This window comes from Polyodon spathula, chromosome 25, assembly GCF_017654505.1.
Source record: "Polyodon spathula isolate WHYD16114869_AA chromosome 25, ASM1765450v1, whole genome shotgun sequence".
Classification (NCBI taxonomy): Eukaryota; Metazoa; Chordata; class Actinopteri; order Acipenseriformes; family Polyodontidae; genus Polyodon; species Polyodon spathula.
In genome coordinates this window covers 1,311,648-1,327,526 of record NC_054558.1, presented here as the reverse complement: position 1 = coordinate 1,327,526, position 15,879 = coordinate 1,311,648, and positions in this window count along the sequence as shown.

Sequence of the window (15,879 nt, the reverse complement as noted above, 5' to 3'; positions counted from 1 at the left end):
TGCATGCTTCCTACTGAGCACGGCCATAATGGAGTCCCCCTGACAGCCAACACCAAACAACTTTAACCCACACCTTCTATAGAAACAGGCTTATCAATCGAACTGTAATAGATCATCACCCTGCTGTTTCAACTGAACACAATGCAGAGCCTTCAGGATTGCCCATTTCTGAAAGAGTCCTACTGGACTGCAAGGACGCAGGCTTCTATTATAGTGCAATGGTCGACAGCTCAGCCTATAATAATAAAAATCAATTACAGCAGTCAAAACAGGGGAAAGGAATGGGCTGCAATTACCAACGCTGTGCCAGTCCTGGAGCTATAAAAGGAAAGGATCCCGTAACTCAGTGAGGTTTTACTGTCATTCATCTCTCTGCTTTCTTTATTCATCTTTCTCTACCTAGAATTTATATATAAAAAGGGTTGTTTACTCCAAAATCGTGTCATGTGATTTACAAAAAAGAAGATTTCCAAAGAATCCCCTGCGTTCTAATTGTAAACCTCTGTGGATCAGCGAGGTCTTCATTCCCAGAATGGGATAAGCATGGGCTGGTACGTCCTCCACACACCCTAGAGAGAGAGTCCCACCTGTGCCCCAGGCAAGGTATGAGGAGAGTGGGGAGCCAGATTGAACCAGTGCCTGCTCCGCTCTTTCAGTTCCCAAGTCTCCAGTAATAAACATGCCACTGATATCCCTGCGGGGGATGCAATCCTGTTGTGAAGGGAATACCGTGGAGACACATTGCATTCACTTACATTCATTCCACAGATCTGACAGAACTGACTATCCACTTGTCATGACACTTGATATTAACGTTATTAGAGTATCAGATTCTGAGGTTAGAGGTGGCGGGGTGTGTGTGTGTTTGTCTGTCTATCCATCTGCATGTTACACTTGCATTTTGCATTAGTAGAATCTCTTACCTGATTGTCAGAGTTTGGTATAAGAATGATTTAGTACAAGTTATCGAGAGTCTACAGAGTCCTGGCACAAGGAAATAATGAGCGGTCCAGGAGTAGTGGTGGTGCTGGAATAAATCAAGCCCTTTTATATGTGGTGTTTCTTTCAAAACTGCACATCTGAGACCGGCGTAGCTCATGGCAATGCAATCCCTGTTAGCAAGACTTATCTGCAGTCACTTTCAAACTGTCTGCCTGCATCCGTGAAGGTATGCTCTCAATATAGCACAGCATACGCTGGCAGAGCGCTCAACAGTGATCTGCAGGGTAATGATTAGGGCGCGGTAGCAAGATAACAGAAACACGCAGCCCTGGAGAGAGTCCAGCGAAGAGTCTAGACTAATCCGCGGATTCACAGGCTACGTGTACAGAATGGTTCTCACACAGAATCTGTTAAGACCACAATACAGGCCAGAGCAGACTGGTGGGTGATTTTTTTAACCCTAAAAGGAGCTGAAAGAGAGACTGTTTTATAGGGCAGCACAGAGACATGCAGGACAGCGTTCGGAGACACCTCGGCAGTGTGTCCCCGGCTTCTCGTTCGTGTTAGTTCCTCACGCATGATCACTAAATCTACAAGATTTAGGCTCAGTGAAGACATTGAAAAAGAATGCGAACGGTTCGTGTTTCTTAATTATGAACAACCCTGTACCCTGAACCTCTGCCAGCGTTACAAAGGGAATTCCATATAACAGAAAACTCTCATCATGTTTACTGTGCATTTCATGCGCCGATGCATTCCCAGTGAAGTATATTATTCACTCCGTGCGTCTTTGTATAGAAGCTCCAGTCAGGATTGCAGACCAGCAGCCACATACAAAAGTAGACCACAGTGCCTGTATCAAAGGGATTTAACCCCTTCACGTCCCCTGCTGATTCCGTAACACAGAATGGCACAGCGTGAGATCTACAATGTTATTACGCACAGTTACAATGTACTGTAGGTAATGTGTGTGTGTGTGTGTGTGTGTGTGTGTGTGTTTTGCATTATATAACCCTAATTCTAACACTCAACCTAACCTTTTTTCTGTTATAATTGTGTGCTTACCTACTGTACCGTGCAAAAATATTCACACGCTAAATCCATTGTTAGCTGAAAGGTCATATCTTGAAACGATTTAATAAAAGGCCCCTAAAAACAATATTTTTTAAAAATGTTTTATCAGGACATTTCTGGCAAACTCCGAACCGCTTTGAGTTTGTAAAGTCAAACTCTGTTTTCAGACTCAAAACCTGGTGGTTAAGACCGTCTGGAAAATCAAAGAGTGACGTGAGTTATTGTGACAGAGGAAGAGAACAGCTCAGACTGGAGATCACATTCGATTTCAGAGTGAAGCCTTTTTACAAATCAGCAGGTTTGCAGCTATAGCTTATTAAACAGCATTTAAAACGCAGTCCCAGTTCCTAAGGAGACAGGCAGTGAACTGTAAGAGGACTCTAACATGATCACAGAGCAGTGCCCCCTCCACCTGGGGGAGGTCTCGGTGTGAGAGACAGGGAGGTGTTGACAGCACCTCAATGCAGCAGCGGCACTGAAGCATATGGGAATTGCCTCTACACAGTCAGGTCCATTCAGGCTGGACCCCCTCGTTACAACCACGCCTGTGCGCCCTCTGAAGATGCGCAAGGTTGAGTCGGGTAGCTTTTACAACCCGCTACGCGGAGCGACTGAAACGTGCTGTTGTTAAAACAGCGGCAATAAGGATCGTGTTCCGTTTGGCTCTAATGAAAGGTTTCTCTTGGTGTTTTTTGCTTTGCCGGATTTGCTGCCAGCGATGGCTTGTTGTATTAAAGTTATTCTCACAGGCTAACATTTTCACTGAGGCTTTTAAATGAAGAAGCGAAGCACATTCGAGAAATGACTTAAATAACAAAGGTCGCCCTTCATTTCCTGCAGGCAAACATTCCCAATCAAAACTTTAATAAACTCGATCAGCAAACACAATTAACCGCAGACAAACGAAAATAACCCACTAATGCATTTGAAATGAACCACGCGTCGCTGATTTATCACCCTCTAATAAAAGCCTGCTTCTTTTCTGCACCTCTTATTACCCCTCGAACTTCATAAAAATGCAGCCGGGTTACCATTGAAAAGAAACAGATGCGTGCCTGGTCAGAAGCCCTTCGGAAGTCAATTCTCATTTAGCCATTACATTCCTGTGACTTATAGAGCGCTGCGCTGAGGACTGAGATCAGTTACAGGAAATGTGCATTCCTCTCGAATTTCCAGTTTACACGAATAAACCGCTGTCTGATCTCAAAGAAATACTGCGCAGAGCATTCAGAATGTATCTGTGTGTTCTATGGTAGGGTAAGTAGGAAGGGGGAGTCCTTGACATTGAACAAACCCAAGATATATTTGTAGGGCCCCAGTGATTAGATCTTCTCGAGATTCAAACCTCAGGTAACTGATCCGCTTTCCGAAGACACTGCCCCCGTGTTCGACGATTAAATCACATTCCTGGATGATGAGACGCAGCGTGCATTCTGCTCTGACCTTGAATCTGAGCGCATGGAATTCAAAATAAGGGCAAAGGAAAGAGCGCTATGCAAAAGCAATGGGATGGTCCTCTTCCCATCTCTGTCCAGGGCTTCCACGACATTATGGTTTGTAGTACTTTGCTGTTTGTAAAAAAAAAAAAGGTTTGCAAATGTGTTTGGTGAACAGATACACCACATTATTTCAGTTCATATTTTTCTGTGCGTTCTGGAAGGTTTCATGAACGATTTTTGCACAGCACGCTTCTGAAAAGACTCCTGTGCGACACGGATATGAGTCCCTATCTCGCTTAAGAGAACCAGCCCGCAGGAGTCTCTCCAGAGGCATGTTTTGCTGGAACAGTGTCTGCTTATTTGGGAGAGTGGAGTTGTGTTCATGCACTGTGTGTCAGGGGCTTCTCTACAACTAAACAGTTAGACGTGCGATGGCAGTTTCATTTTGACTGATGAAATCCTGAACAGGACCAGCGAGTTGCCTGTCTCCCTTTCTGTTACCATGGCACCCAGCTTCCACGCGGTGGTTTGTGCTGGCTTTTATAATGGATGCAAACAGAAACACTTCAATCCTGTTCAGATTAATTAAATCAGTGATACAGAAACAATAGGCTCTCATGTGTGAAAATGTTAGACCACTTGATGCTTTAATTAGGCATCTTAAAACAACTAAAAAGTTTCATGCATTTTCCCTTGTGTGGCTCTGTGTTTCGTTTCTCCTCCTATTTTCAATGTGTGACCTATTAAATCTTTTGATTTTCCAATATTTTCAGTTCCAGTGGCTTGATTTCATATGCACAACAAATCGAAGCTACAGAAGCAATAAGGTGTTGTAATAAATTTGTACAGCAGATCTAGCATGCTAGCCTGTGAAGGAGCTAAATGAAGCATATGAAATTGTTCAAACTCTGCAGCAGATATCGATGACTCAGTCCGCAGCTTAAATCAGCCATACTCGAATATCAGCGACACTCAATGTTCTGCAATAAAAAAGTTATTGTAAATTGAAAAGGTTCAGCTGCTTTTTGCAATAAAGAAAAGCCGGTCTGATTAATATTCTCAGAGATACGTTCTGTTCAATCAGAGCTAGTAAGTGGCGCAGGAAGCCCAGTCAGAACATTAATAAATTGCTGGCTGCATTTGCCTCAGGTTGGGCCAGCTCCTGCACTCATAATACAGGGCGTGATTTATTTACGCAGCAGATTACAAATAGCACAGCTCAGGGCCAAATGGATATTTCTCATTTTAAAGTTTCTTTAGCAGAACTTCAGCAAGAGCAGGTGGGACTAGCACAGGCTAGTGTGCATTTAATGCCTTTTAAAATCCCAGGCAGAGAGAAGGAATAACTTCTCGTGTACATGCAAAAAAATTTGCATGACTTTGCAACCTATTTAGCGCGCCACTGGCCTCCACATGCATGTTCTACACCAGGGACCAGTGGAAATAGTTATATGAATAAGCCATGCCTTCTATGACTTTCAGGTAAGACAGGTAAGACAGTCCTTTATTGCTGTACACACTGGTTTCATTACATGGTACCCTATCAGACTCAGAGAGGCAGTGGGTTGCAGTGTGGTCCAAACCAATATTTGGGACAGATCCTAATAAAGTGTCCGCACAGTATAAATGCAAGCAACCTACAAATAACACTCTACAATCTGGGTCATGGCTCAACACACTGGTGTGTTCCTGACTGTATGAATGGCCTATTCTGTATTGAGAATCATCAAGTTTATTAAGAAGAATTCTTGTTGAGCAATTACTGTATTTTTTGACACAAGGCGACCACAGATGATTATTCTCTGTCAGCAGTGCGTGCAGATTTGTATTCATGACTGAAATCCATAACAAATGCAATTAAACAAGAGAGTTTAGAATCACCGGCGTGTTGATGGGAGATTGTGCATTAGAGGATTTCTCAGGCTTGTGTACAAGGGGAGTGTTTAAGAGATTCACACATTCGATATGTAAACAGATCAATGTGAAGAGCTGTTCTCTTCTCTGTGGGTGTTGTAAAACATAACTGCTAGCATGTCAGTCATCTCAAAGGATTTCAAATACAGAAGACAGTTTCATTGAAAATGCAGCACCGAAATCACTTTCAAATATCTGAAAGTTTTCGGGGAATAGAAATTCAATCTTGGGTTCGATCAGCGATGCTCTTCTATGAGGTGTTGTGAATGAAGTTTGGTGAGAAAAAGAAATAAAACACTTCTTCCTTACCCATCAATCTCTGCTCCTTCTGCGGTTCGATTCGCGCTGCCCTTCGCTGAAACAACGAAGATCTGCCTGGGTTTGCATGGATTGCTATTCTCCACAGAGTCTAAGAAAATGAGCAATCATCTCAAACTCAAGCAGCTGTTTGAATGGGAAATAAACTCAATCAACACCAATGCCCCCCACATGGGTAGCTTGATCAGAAGAATCAGCCAGGCAGGAAGATTTCAGGGTAAAGACAGTGATCTGTCTTCTTCCTGTTTTGTTTATGTCACATTGATATTATTTTAGGCCCTCGTTTGCATTTCTTCTTCCCTGTAGCCGGGATGCTATTGACAAAACAAGTAAATAATATCCCTGTGGTATCATTCTATCAGATGCCCCATTGCAGCCTGCCCTTCTGATATCATTGCCGCTTCGATACACAGCCGCTGCACGGTCACTGGAGAGGGTCTGCACACTTTGGAAAAAGCGTTTCTCTGCTTTCTTTCAGTGCGTCTGGTCCTGCTAGTCCTACGCTGGCATTAACAGCTTTTAAAACAGAAATACTGCGAGAGCCGGTCTGCTGACTGGACTGGCTCGCTACAAAAGCCCATGGCTCATTTTAATTTAGAATCCAGACTTGGGATTTACGTTTTTTAAATAAACTCTGCAGAACTCTGCACAAGGTCAGCAAGACTATACAAGCCTGCTTTTCAATCACTCTAGGGCAAGATCTTAATTACCTTTAAGGACTGCACAGATAGAACACAAACCACCAAGCAGTACAATATATTCACTGCCATGATAAACAGCCTCCATCCGTTCAATTACCACGTTTAACAATTCAACTCTTCATTGATGGTTGAATGCTGTTCTTTTTATCTTTATTTTATTGGAAACCAGAGCAGCAAGCTTTCTCTCATAGCTTCTGAATCTCTGGCAGCAATGTGACATCAGTTATTTGTGAAGCAGACAGATTTGTGTTGAGAGCACACCAGAGCGTATTGCTAAAGCGACAGTGAACTAGAGAAAGTTCTCAGTCACTGATTGGTATTCTCCTGGCATGCCTGCGCGGCTGGGAGCTCCTGCAGCACGGGCCATGCTAGTGACGATGCAGACGATCCCTTGACTTTTCACAGCACGCCCTGACCTTCCTCAGAACACAGATCCCAGCTGCGGTAGCTTTGACCTTAAACAAGTGCTGGCACATCACTGCGTGTGTTGCACTGATAAAAGGACTGGCATGGCGGAGACCATCACAAAATGCAAGGCAGTGGATCCAGGCATGCTTTTATGTACGTAAGGACATAAGGTGAGGGGCAAATGCACTGAGAGCTGCTATCAGAGCTCTGCAATGGAAGATACTGCCTATTTATCTTTCCATTATAGAGCTCTTAAGGTATATGGATAGCAATTTATCACAGGTGCCAGGGTTTAAGACATTCATTAAAACACACAAGTGAAGCTTGTCTGCTGATTCGGCACTGCACTTTGTCCCTGTGTTAATCAATGTCTAAACAAAGATCAAAGCACAAAAATCTGTTCATTGTTCCTGCAGCTCCAGCACTATGAAGCTCACCCGTGGCAATATTAGACGAGGTCCTCTCGACGATGCAGCTGCACTGATAAACATGTCATTGAATCCGCCCCTAGCAATTGCTATTCAGAAAGAAAGAATAGGGAACTGCTGCTACACTCTTCAAGCATTGCTTAAAAAAATCAATACACTGCACCTATTAATCCTCCGCCCTCAATAACGACACCGGGAGAAAAATCAAACGCCATCGAAATCCTTAACGCAACACATTCTGATGGGAAAATAAATGTTGAATAAAGTCCAACTTTTATGAAGAAATAAATAAACATTGGAAAAAAAACCCCACCCACTGTTGGTTCTCTGCTACAGGAATAAAATGATGCAACCTTTTCAGGAAAGATCTGTAAACGTTGCTTGCAGCTGATTGAACCCAGATCCCACATCACATTCCAGGTCCCACACCGCCTCCTAAGCCTCCCCTCACTGCTCTAAGCCCTGCCTGGAGTTCTGTTTTTTAAATGAATCATTAACACACTGCTCGAGTGACCTCTGCTTTCAGCTCTTGACAGATGTTGTGGCAAGTGGATTGTAACTAAGATACACAGGTGTAAACCACATCCTGTAACCAAAACAAAACTACATGCCTCAATTGTTGCAGTATATTTAGACAGGGACACATAACAAGCCTGGAAACAGCATGTGGAACTACAGCCGGCACTCATCACAATGCAAAGTAGCTGATCAGCACATGGTGCAGTTAGCTGTAAAATGGAGCTGGATAAAAATGTTGGAAAAGGGGACCTGATATATCTAGCTAGTGTGATCACTGGTCACCTCGCCACAGACTGGAAGTGATCTCTAGCTAGTGTGATCACTGGTCACCTTGCCACAGATAAAGTCATATCTAGCTAGTGTGATCACTGGTCATCTCACCACAGACTGGAAGTGATCTCTAGCTAGTGAGGAGGGAAGCAGTGAAAATTGTACTGATGATATTAACGGGCGGGATTTTAAAACTTGTAGGGATTACAACTAATAGAAGAATCAACACGAAGAGTTTAAAGCCCAGATATTAAAGTGGTCTGTTGGCACACCTAGTCGGCTTTGAGTAAATGAGTAAATGTAATCCCGTTTCTTTTTGTGTATAAATGTAATCCCAGGTAGGTCCTGTCATTTCAGGATGATACACTCGATTGCACATTTTGGTGCCAAGCTTTTAGATATGAGAAAAGAAATTAGTTTTACCTTGGGCTGAATTCCAGAGTAGATTCCCACGCAGGCAGTTCCGAGACACCTGTTCAGACTGTTTTTTTTTTTTTTGGGGGGGGGGGGGGGGGGGGGGGGGGGTATTTTTTTTAAAGCCGTTGTTTTGCTCAGCTTCGTTTGCCCACAGTATTGAATTCTTATTGGGAGAAACCGCAGAAGGACACGGCTGGAAGTATAACACAGTGATTCTTTATCTCAGCCCCAAGCCCATGCCTGCCAGCCCAGCTCAGTCATTTTCTAACAGGATTGTTATTTATACTGTGCAGCATGTGTCAGCCAAGCTCTCTCTACCAACTCCTGACCGCAGTATAAAGGAGTCTACGTGGTCGCTCTGCTTTACCAACACAGATCAATATGAGGACTCCAGGAATGAGTTCTGTTGGGCTTTCTTCCTGATGCACTTTGTTTAAATTCATTACCATGAAACACACGTACATTTCTCAGTGAAGCGTTTGTGAAAAGGGCAAGGGTCAATTAGAAGGGAATTTTTGCCTGCAAGCGACAGCCAAAAATAAGGGTCCTGGCAAGAGAGAGAAGGGGGTTAGAAATAACTCATTACAAAATCAATGAAAGACATTTCAAACAGGCAGTTTAAAGAATCATAAAATCAGGAATGCAAAATAAAATCATTTAAAAAGGCCAGAACAATTCCAATGTACGTGACCCTGGTCATGGTCAGTATAGACAGGGTTTGTAGCCCTGGTCCGATTCATGGAAATATTTGAGCGCTTTAAAATGTTTTCTGTTTGAAGGCAATGAGTTGCAGAGATGAGATGCCTGATATGCATTGGCACCCTGGCCCACATAACATCTCATCTCAGGTATCTTAACAGCAGGCACATCGCTTGTTCTTAGTGCAGAAGTAGAGTCTATGATTTGTGTGGAACACCACCACAGGCTAAACAAATACATACCCTTTAAATGGTCCCTGGATGTGCCAGCATTCTAGACTCGCTATACAAACGAAAACTTTAATAGATTGCTGCTAAGCAATGTATTAAATACTTTAAGAATAAAATGTATTTCTGTATAAATAATGATTTATTTCGGACGCTCGAGTCCTCTAATTCACCTCTAAAAACACAAGTGTGGCTGGTTTTATGTGTGAACATCAATGTAAAAGAATGTGCTGTCTTCAGAGCACAGTTACAGAGCCCTCTATTTAATGCACAGATCGATCCTTGTTGCCTTCCTCTGCCTGATATGAGGGTTGTAACCGGGACACTCCACCCCGCTCACACAGCGAGACACCACTTACTCTCTGGAGGGGGCAGAGGTTCTCAGCAGGTTTCAAAGTTGTTATATTTTTAGCCCTCTGCTTCAAAACAGAGCACCAGGGGGTGTTGAGCAAGGCGTTTATGAGAAGCGTGGAGGCATCTCCTTCAACTGAAGCAAAAACAGTGAACACCAGGCAGGCACGTTGCAACGTGTCCACACATCATGTAGTTTGCAGCTAGATTCGGATGACAGTGAAAAACAAGAACAGACTGTATCACCCGTTCAGAAACATGAGGTGTCAACAATCATTCTCAGTACAGCGGCAGTGAAGCGCCAGAATGAATGTTTCTAGCAAGCTGTGGGTGGTAATGACGTATAGAGCGCGCAGGGGTGCAAGGACAATGTCATGATAAAGGGTGGAGACAAGTAGAGCAGTCGTCTTCATGTTTTCAATAATTCAGGAACTTTAAGTCCTGCTTGTTCCAGTTCAATAATGCATTATGTATTGGATCAGCGGCAGCGTTTTATCTGCCTTGAGGGCTAATTTTAGAGCAGGTAAGGCGTCGAGATTCTCGGAATCCACCGGGCACATGACAGTGAGTTTGAGCACACAACATGGCCGGCTTTTCCAATGAAAAAGAGACACTATCTCATCTACAATTTTCCTGCTGTTGTGCTAGAAAGCTTTATTTGTAGGCTGTATTTTCTCAGTTATCACAGATTTCTGTGAAAGTTGCCCACTGTTGTGTGACTTATTTCCAGGACGTTTCGGGCCAAAGACCTTCAGCTGTTTAAAAACACATACACACACACACACACACACACACACACACACACACACACACACACACACACACACAGACAGACAGACAGACACAGACACACACACACACAGACACACACACACACACACACACACAGACAGACACACAGCAGAAACTAAGGCCTTATCTGACAAATACAAACAAGTGTCTCCAATTGCCTCTCTAACATTTCAGACACAACAACAGCAATTTAAACTAAATTGAAGCCATTTATAGTCTTCTGATGAGTGTTCTGATGAGGAGTTTTCCCCAGTGGAAAGCAATTGAGGAAATTAAGTTTGGCCTCTTCCAGACACAACTGTACCCGACATATCTGAGAAGCAATTAGCTTCAGGTGAAATGTTCTCAGGGTTAGTCTCCTTTCCTTGTGCAGGATGTGTGCAGTAATAATTCAGAGCAGTTCGGCTGCACTTACTCAAATACTGTGATAAGATGCTTTGACACGAGTCGTGGGGATCGTGCAGAATTGTTTGTTAAAGGTTAATCAGAAGAGATTCTGCCCATCATTGAATGCGACCGAGTTGCTTTGTATAATAGACTGGAACATGCCTCTGCTTTAACCCTTGCATTGCCAGGGTTTGCTCATCACAGGAGAGGAGGAGTGAGTAACACTTTATATAATAGACTGGAACATGCCTCTGCTTTAAGCCTTGCATTGCCAGGGTTTGCTCATCACAGGAGAGGAGGAGTGAGTATCACTTTATATAATAGACTGGAACATGCCTCTGCTTTAAGCCTTGCATTGCCATGTTTACTCATCACAGGAGGGGAGGAGCGAGTATCACTTTATATAACAGACTGGAACATGCCTCTGCTTTAACCCTTGCATTGCCAGGGTTTGCTCATCACAGGAGAGGAGGAGTGAGTAACACTTTATATAATAGACTGGAACATGCCTCTGCTTTAACCCTTGCATTGCCAGGGTTTGCTCATCACAGGAGAGGAGGAGTGAGTATCACTTTATATAATAGACTGGAACATGCCTCTGCTTTAAGCCTTGCATTGCCAGGGTTTGCTCATCACAGGAGGGGAGGAGCGAGTATCACTTTATATAATAGACTGGAACATGCCTCTGCTTTAACCCTTGCATTGCCAGGGTTTGCTCATCACAGGAGAGGAGGAGTGAGTAACACTTTATATAATAGACTGGAACATGCCTCTGCTTTAACCGTTGCATTGCCAGGGTTTGCTCATCACAGGAGAGGAGGAGTGAGTATCACTTTATATAATAGACTGGAACATGCCTCTGCTTTAAGCCTTGCATTGCCAGGGTTTGCTCATCACAGGAGAGGAGGAGCGAGTATCACTTTATATAATAGACTGGAACATGCCTCTGCTTTAAGCCTTGCATTGCCAGGGTTTGCTCATCACAGGAGAGGAGGAGCGAGTATCACTTTATATAATAGACTGGAACATGCCTCTGCTTTAACCCTTGCATTGCCAGGGTTTGCTCATCACAGGAGAGGAGGAGTGAGTATCACTTTATATAATAGACTGGAACATGCCTCTGCTTTAACCCTTGCATTGCCAGGGTTTGCTCATCACAGGAGAGGAGGAGTGAGTATCACTTTATATAATAGACTGGAACATGCCTCTGCTTTAACCCTTGCATTGCCAGGGTTTGCTCATCACAGGAGAGGAGGAGTGAGTATCACTTTATATAATAGACTGGAACATGCCTCTGCTTTAACCCTTGCATTGCCAGGGTTTGCTCATCACAGGAGAGGAGGAGTGAGTATCACTTTATATAATAGACTGGAACATGCCTCTCTTTAACCCTTGCATTGCCAGGGTTTGCTCATCACAGGAGAGGAGGAGTGAGTATCACTTTATATAATAGACTGGAACATGCCTCTGCTTTAACCCTTGCATTATTTCATTGCATTATAGAATGGTCACTCATGTCCAAGTAAGCCAGAAGGTGCCAATCAAAGCATTACTCTCCTGTCGTGACTCCAACACATCTGGCTCACATTACATGTTAACACCACCCTCCTATTAGGGACTCCTCTTTCTCCATCAGCGTTCATTTAACTCAACGGCACTGAAACAGGCTGCTGAACTGGGAGCACTGTCTGCCCGGGAGCACGTCACTATCATCAGAGGTACTAAAAGGTTAGCGCAAAAGGGCCTCTCATCACCTTACTTAATAACTCGGGAGGCAAACAGATAACTGGATTGTGCTAAACACAGTCTGATATACTTTCCAGTTCGGGAAACTGATGGTGCTTCGTGACACATGCTATTAATCAAGGGACAGGATTCCTACTCCTTACTATATTATTAGCATCATGTGCCCATGAAGAACCTGCACTGTCCTTGATAAGAATTCTGACACGCCCCCTGGAGCGCTGTTATACTCCGCTGAGGATGCTGAATTTATTTTTCCCTGGAAGTGTAGCAACACAGATAAAGTGAAAGTGATATACGATCCCAGCCAGGGCTTACAGGATTTCCAAGACTAATTAAGGCTTGACCCTGGGGCAGCAACAATCTAATCAGTGCACCATTACTCCTTCATACAGAACTGCTGCTTGTGTGACTTCAAATGAGATGTTTGAGATGTTCGATCCTTTAAATGCATCTCTGTTTGGTGCAGTACTTCTAATCCTTTATAAAAAGTCATAGACAATAAAACACTGAGAAGCTGTTTCTTATAATGTGCTGGGGTCGCGTACTGTCTGAGGTTCATTAGCAGCCTGCTTCCCTCCAGTCCCGTTGTGCCTCCAGGGCTGTGTGCATTTCTCATTGTGTTTTTATATATACTTTGCTGTCTCTCTCCGTAACAGATCTACCACCTCCAAAACACACTGTGCTTCAGACGGACAAACTCGAACTTTATGAAATGCAATAATAACCTGTTCAAAGAGAGTGATGGAATTGAAATGTGACGGAGCCCGAGAATGAACTCACTTTCAACAGGGCGATGCAGCTTTTTATATACAGAGAGGAGGGATGCTCCCAGCCATGCTCAGGAGTGAAATATCAGCGCTCTTTCCGTAGTTCTTGTGCATCGCACTACAGAAATCCAACTGCTGAATCAGGGACAGCTTTCCCTCAGTCAAGCTTTGCATCCGACTGGCAACGTGGTGGAATATTAAACACTGCTGTTCGGCCAGTCATTCAGTCTCATTATTCCAAGACAGATTTCAGAACGACAGATCGTTTTAATACATGCAAACACACGTCATTATATCAATACCAGAAATAAAAAACTCATTCCAAGCAATGCTTGTCAATCATTCTTTTCAAGGGCAGTTGCAGTTGCATTCCAGTTATAGCTGGATTGATGTCAAACTGTTTGTGTTCGTTTGTCACAAGGCTGCGTTCTGCAAGATGAAAATGAAAGAGCGCGGGATTAAAAGGCTTGGTTTCAATCAATTCCTCTCCCATACAATGGGCTATCATGCATGCAGGCTCTGGAGTGGTTTGAAGTGGTTCTCAGTCTGCTATGAAGTCATCTCCATGCAGTGAGAGTGTTATCAGTACTCTGCACATCTCTTTGGTATCTGGTGTTGCAAGCGGTAATCTAAATGAATGCGTTTCCACAGACCCCACATCCTGCGTCTCAGTCATGCATCATTAGCAATGGATTGACTGGTTGCAAATCCTGGATGCCTCATTAGAATTCAAATACAACGTGATTGCTTGTGATTAGCAGGATCAATAACAGCCTGTTTATTCTCCAAGCCAGGTCTGCACAAGCAATGACAGCGCGTGCTTCCCTGCTAAACTCTGTTCATTTTTGTTACCTAAAAGCCACAGTGACTGTTGTCTGAGTGGATACAATCCAAGTCTAGGTTTTTGTACTAGCCCGAAAGTACACTCAATGCTTCCTCGAGGTATGGCTTTTCTACGGTCCTAGATTTTAAATTTGCCTGAAATAAAGAGGTGTGTTATCTCAATGGAAGCACTCACTGCTGACAAGTTGTGTTGTGAATGACAGCCTTTGTGACGTGTGTTCTTTGAAACTGTACTGCCTGCAGGTTTCAGCAGGGTAACAGGATATGAAATCCCAGTGAAAGAGAATGACAGATCACATTCATTACTTGTCTGGTGCATTTACTTCTAACACAAGGTATAGCAGGAGGAGTCTGAATGACCTGCCGAGACTGCATGCAGAGTGCGCTGCTCCTCAGTGTGCGATGACGTTGGGGAAGGACTGGCTGAACAGTTTCAATGAGGAGCGTTTCAGGAGGCACGTCACCTCCATTGTTGCCAGGGATAGCATTTATTACACATTCATTGCACCAACAATCAGCCCACAGTCCGTATTGTCCCAGATGCTATTTTTTACAAAAGCCAGACCAAAAGCCTCCTTTTGCAGACTGAGGACTAATTTAAACTGAGCCACAGCAGGGTTTGAGCCAGAATAAGAGGAGTCGAATAAAACACATTGACCCAGAATTACTGAAAGAACAGAAAAGGCTCATTGAAAACTCATGAAAAAGGCTTTTTCCTGAGCTTGGGTGAACGAGCGTTCAGTGAACGCCTTTTACTTCACTGCACAAAGACTTCTGTTAAAACTAACTAGACGCTGCATATGAAACAGCATCACACACAATCACGTCTGCTGCTGCTGACAAAGAAGGCAAGGCAGGGTTCTGGCAGCGAAGTGGTGTGGCTCTCACTGAGTCCTGCTCTTCATGATGGGAGCTGTGCTTGCCTGGACTGCAGTCAGACTCTCAGCAGCAGGTACTGGCTTCAGAGCACTGAGAGCAGCTGAGAGCACAGGAACAAATACTACTGACACCCAGCAGGTATATCAAAGCCTAGAGAAGAATTACAGACAGTGGAATAATCTAGGAGCTGCATTGAACAGAAACAGAACCCAGTCCTAAAGAAGCGCCTGACCCTGGCCCTGACCCTGACCCTGATCCTAACCCTGCTCATGATCCCATTCTACCTGTTAAAGCTGTTGTAGTCTAGCACTCCCTGACCCTGAACCCTGACCCCGACCCTGATCCTAACCCTGCTCATGATCCCATTCTACCTGTTAAAGCTGTTGTAGTCTAGCACTCCTGGAATGGTGTGACCCTGACCCTGATCCTAACCCTGCTCATGATCCCATTCTACATGTTAAAGCTGTTGTAGTCTAGCACTCCTGGAATGGTGTGACCCTGATCCTAACCCTGCTCATGATCCCATTCTACATGTTAAAGCTGTTGTAGTCTAGCACTCCTGGAATGTGTGACCCTGACCCTGATCCTAACCCTGCTCATGATCCCATTCTACATGTTAAAGCTGTTGTAGTCTAGCACTCCTGGAATGGTGTGACCCTGATCCTAACCCTGCTCATGATCCCATTCTACATGTTAAAGCTGTTGTAGTCTAGCACTCCTGGAATGGTGTGACCCTGATCCTAACCCTGCATTCTACA